The sequence below is a fragment of the Saccopteryx leptura genome, chromosome 6 (genome assembly GCF_036850995.1).
Source record: "Saccopteryx leptura isolate mSacLep1 chromosome 6, mSacLep1_pri_phased_curated, whole genome shotgun sequence".
In the NCBI taxonomy this organism is placed as follows: Eukaryota; Metazoa; Chordata; class Mammalia; order Chiroptera; family Emballonuridae; genus Saccopteryx; species Saccopteryx leptura.
The window spans coordinates 164151821-164157215 of record NC_089508.1 but is presented as its reverse complement, the minus strand read 5'-3'; positions in this window follow the sequence as shown (position 1 = coordinate 164157215).

Genomic DNA, 5395 nt, shown 5'->3' with positions numbered 1-5395 from the left:
AGTGGCCTGGAGGAACTTAACCTTTCAATTCTGCTCAGATAGGGCAGAGGTCAAGTTTACTCCTTGGGTCAGTTCTCAGCACCGATGGATCCCATATTTGGAGCTGCACTAATACCCACCCAGGACGGGTGTGGTCTGTGGTCTTAGCGGGGTGAAAGAGAGTTCCCGATCCCCAGGGCTGGCCCTGAGCACCCTCTCGTCCTATGGTACCTAGCGAATCAGCGGTCCGTCAGGACCTGAGGTGCTGGACAGCTCCCAGCCCCAGAAAAGCATCTTTGGAGTGAGGCAGAGGGGTGGGGCGAGGCTTCCCCGCGCCCCGGCCGTCCCCACCCTTAGGAGACGCGCGAAGGCTTCTGGGAGCTAGTGGGGAAAGAGCTCGGGGTCGTGAAGCGGTTCCGATGGGGATCTGGTGGGGACCTGGAGACTGGAGCCCTGGGGGCAACTTCTCCAGACGCATTCCTTCCTCCTGAGTCGAGACCCCACATTGCCCCCACCACCCCGCGCCGGGGACAATGGCGCCTTCAGCCCCTAGAGATGAATGGAGCCTTTGAGAGCCGCACGCCACGGGGTCAGCGGCGGCCACCGGGTCCGGGGCTGCCCAGCCTCCAGAGCACTCTTGTGGGGAGGAAGGCGTCCAATGGTCACTGTCTTAGAGACTGGTGGCTCTTAGGAAGGAGATTCATCCCGGAGCAGGCAGTTCCTGGTAAAAAACTATTTCGGGGGTGGGGGTGGGGTGGGGGGGTGCGGATAGAACAACCTCGACACCTGTACCGGGCGAGAAAACAGTTCTGTGTCCTCTCCTCAGCAGGCAGCACAGCAAGATGCGTGGAGACAGAATCTAGAACACTTCTGCTACCTCATCTCTCCCCTTCCCCAGGTTCCATCCTCCCTTTGGATGAGACAGCTTTTCTCCTTCTCTCAGTGCCCATGTCCCTTCTCCTGGGTCTGCCCTGAGATCTGGTCTGTCTTCTTCCCGGCTACTGTCTCCCTTCCCCTTCCCGCAATGCACAGACTACTCGGTTTCTATAGAAACAGGCCCTGGAAGGCTCTGCCGGAAGGCCAAGGCCAATACTGCTCTTGAGGGGGAGGGAAAGATAGGAACAGAAAGTGAGGAACAGGAGGTGAGTTCTAGCTATTCCCTGAAGAGGAGGAGACCTGTTGGGAGTGAGACTTTCATTGTTGGAGGTGGGGAGTGAGGGCCATCAGGAAGAAGGGAGAGAGATGCAATTATGTAATGTGATTGAGACAGACTTGAGGGACTCCTTTTTGCTCCCCCAGTTCTCAGTGATCCAAACATCTGGACAAGCCCCCTCAGAAGGGAAAGTGGGCAAATAAGTAGGGAGACAGGTAATACCAAGAGCTCTGTCCGTTTCTATTCACGCTGAGGCTCCATATCGTTTTACTTTCCTGGGGTACATGCCCACTTGAAAGGAGTTCCCCCAGGGAATAGGAAGGGCCCAGGAAATAGGAGGGGAAATGGAAGTGGGTGTGGGTGTTTAGGGCTGTTCAGGAATGTCCCCTAGGCAGATGGAACTAGAGGTGGCCAGAGGCCTAGGAGAGACACGTGCTTTTTCAGCATCCCTCCTGAGCATCTCTTCTGAGGAGTTGGTGGTAGGCTGGGAGGCTGCAGCTGTCTCACTCTGTCCATCCTGTCAGGTTTGACTATGGGGAAAAAAAGCAGAGGTGGGCAGATAGAGGGTTGCCAGCAAAGAAGTAAGAAGCTTAGGAAGGAGGGTCCAGGAGAGGGGTGGGTGGCTGACTGCTGATATACATGTGGCTGGGGAAAGTAGGAAGCTTCCTAGAGGCTTGACTCTCAGATCCTGGGAAGTGAGCCCCAGCCTCATACCCTCGCAATGTTTCTAACTCAGGCAATGCTGCCTTTTGGGCAGGGACTACTGGAAATCTTGGAATCCTGGGAGAGTGTGTTGTGGGGTTGCTTGGGAAGGAGCCTCTCAGGTTATTAGAAGGTTCAGCAAAGCTTCCCTGAGAAGAGGGGGAGCAAATGGGGTCCTTTGGACACATAAGGTTTCCTGGACTTGAGCCATTGGCTCTCCCTTGACCATAGCTCCCAGCACAGCCGTTTTGGTGTTTGCTTATTTTGGTTATTTTTTGATCAGATATTTTGGCACTGTGCACACTGCCTCCTGTTGCCATGGCAGCCGTGACAGGGGCTGAGACACCGTGAGAAAAATACCAAAATTAATGAGTGAGTGAAAGTGCAGCTGAAAGAAAAACAAGGTTAAAAAAAGAGTTAAAACAGTAATGAAAACAAGCTTCTCGGTTCCACAGCAGAACAGCTGCTGAAGCCTCCCCAGAGTAGCAGCCTCTGCTCAGCCTCCGGCTCCTGGCATCTCCCAGACCTCAAGGCAGAACTCACTAGCCTTCCCCCACCCAGCTAGCTACAGACACAGTAACAGCCACTCAGGACATGTCCCAAGTACAACAGCAGATAAATTCCAACAGCAGATCAGCTTCCATCTTAGGCAGCACCCTGTCTCCTAGAACAGCATCCCGAGGAACAGCTTCTCACCTCCTAGGCAACATAGTCTAGGCTACAGCCCCCACACAACAGTGGTCCAGCTATATTACCAGGAAATGGCCTCCCAGCAACACTTGAGCTTCAGAGCTATGGCTGCAGGCATAACAGCATCCCAGCTAGAGTACTGCACACAGTAACAGCCCAGCCACAAGCCTGGGCAACAGCATCTTAGCTATAGCCAATCCCTGTACACTGTCATTACAGCTATAGCTTAGGACCAATAGCATCCCAGCTACAATCTTATACACAACAGTAGCTTGCTTTTATCCCAGGTAACAGCCTTCCTCCCCAGTACAGGCTCCTAGCAACAGCCTCTCATCTCCTAGGACCTAGGCCATGGATCCAGTTACAGCTCCACCTATGTCATATTAGTAGAGAATGGGTTCACAACTATCCCCAGTCTCAGGTGTGCCAGCTTTACACCTATAGCTTCAGGTCCAATGGCATTTTAGTTACAGACCTCCCCTCCACATGCACACATGAATACACACACACACATACATACTTATGCACAGCTTGGCAACAGTCTCTCTTGTAATCTGATTATTCTGGCTGTAGCCTAGGCATACAACATCACAGCATCACAACAGTGTCCAGCTGAAATTAGAGGCAACAGCCTTTCTGTTACAGTGCCAGGCCTTACAGAAGCCCAGTCCTCTTAGCTACATCTCAGGTACACACATATCACAGCAAGAGCCTTAGGTTACAAACATCCCAACCACTCTCACACCTAGCATCCCCTCTGCTTCAATCCCAGGCCACAGTCTCAGCTGGAATCTCAGGCACCATCAGTTTCAGAAGCCCTACAATTCTCTACTTGCTAAACAAGGCCTCCTCCTGGTCTGATACAGGACCGGGAGGCTGGCTTCTCTTCTCTTCAAATGCCGCCTCCCAGTCCCTGTCCTTTGCCAGCTCCCCTCCCTGGGGAAGTCAGTTCTGATCTCTATGTCTACATTGCAGGCTCAGGTCCCCCATAAAGCCCAGGCTGGCAGCTGGGTAGGAGGGTGTGGGGTCAGGGAGAAGAGTGGGCACACCCTGATTTGCCCTGGCCCAGTTCTGCTTATACCACTTGGTGCAGGATTTGGGTTTGATGGTGGTGAAGCAGAGAGGACAGAGGAGAACATCTGGGAGATTAGCATTTCCTGCCCAGCTCTGCAGCCGCCTATCTTGCTCAGCCCCAAGCAAGGAAGGAGAACAGAGGAGCCTTTGAATGGCTCCCAGCAAGCAGACTGGGGAGGGCTTGCTGCATTGGGAAGCAGGCACATGCTGGGGGCAGGGAGGCTGGGGCAGCTCCTATGTGGAAGATTTCTTCTCTCTGGGCCACTGATTCCTTCCTTGGAGCTGTGCTCAGTGATGGGGAGAGTATGAGTCTTGCAGGAGACAGAGAGAAGCCACTTACAGGGCAGATCCTCCTTTTACTAGCTCACCCTATCTCTCATCCAGAGCCCCTGACCTGGGCTCCTGGGGCTAAGGGCTAAGGGCTGGGGGTAGAGACTAGATCAGAGTCCAGGCCAGAAAGGGAGTCCAGTTGAGGTGGACTACTCTGGGAGAGATCTTGGGCAGTCCTTGTGAGGCTTAGCTGGCCAGAGATCCCACCCTTACCTTGAAGAGTGTTCTATAGATAGGCCAGGTATAAGGAGGGAAGGAAGCAGAGGGAAGAAACAGGGAAGAGTGGTATGGATGGGAAAATGGGGGAAGACAAGGAGGAGGAGTTAGAGGTTATGGTAAATAAAGGCCCTTCAACTGGTCATCGATAATAGGTCTTTCCACACGGAGGGCCAGGCCTTGCCAGCGACAGCCTTCTTCATTCTTCTGACCTAGAACATCCTGCCTATGCCTCTAGGTGGCAGGAGGTCATACTGAACTGGGGCATTTGGGAGCCTAGGGTACCAAACCCTGAGCGAAGGAAAGGGAGTTCCCAAGCTGCTCTGCGACCTCTAGATGGCGCCAGAGAGCCAGAGCTGAGCGAGAGAAACAAGAGTATCCAAATTGTAAGACACTGTGTGTGACTCGGTGAGTGTGAGTGTGACAGGGAACGTGTGGCACTGCGAGGGCATGTGACACAGGCCGTGACACTGCGCGGCCTCGCGGGGCAGGGACCCGTGTGACTCTGTGTGAATGTGTGTATGTCACTGGTAAGTGTGTGGGCCCATAGCTCCCTTCCACCCTGAGAGCAGGTGATTGGGGGACCCTCAAATAGCCCGACTCGGCGCGTCACCTCATTCTCACACTTGCAAATCTCCCCCATTCACATTCTACAGGAGGCTCCGGGTCCCATTACCCTCCACCTCCAATGGTCCCCTCCATAAGCCCCACCTCCACGGTTTGCTGCGGCCACCGAGGCTGACCGCTCTGCGGCTTCGGCCAGAGGGGGAGGGGTGGTTTTTCCCGGAGCGCAGTGGGAAGGGAGGGCCACACGGGGTGATCTGGGGGTCTTGGCGGGAAAAGAATGGGTCTGGAGGAGCAGAGATGCCCATAGAAGAAGGCCCTGGGGAAGACACTTCCCCTGCCTCGACTTCCGGGAGGTGGGGGAATCAGGGTAGGGACAGGTGTTTGAGTGAGGTTAGGAAGGGAATTCAGGAGGGGTCCCAGATGGGGGTTCGGGTGGTATAAGTGTAAAGTGAAGAGCCAGGGAGGGGGATGGCCTGTGTATCCGGGCCCCGAGTAGTGGAGAGATAGCAAATGGGGCTCCGGGCTTTGGGGAGCAGTGCTCGGGGTCCCCTCCCAATGGGACCAGAGCGGTCCGGAGCTCCACCTCCCGGCCGGGGTTGTGGGGGGCGGGGAGGCGGGCGGTAGGCGGGCAGGCGGGCCAGGAGGGAGGAGGAGGGAGGGGGCGGGACGGGCTGTGCGCTCTGC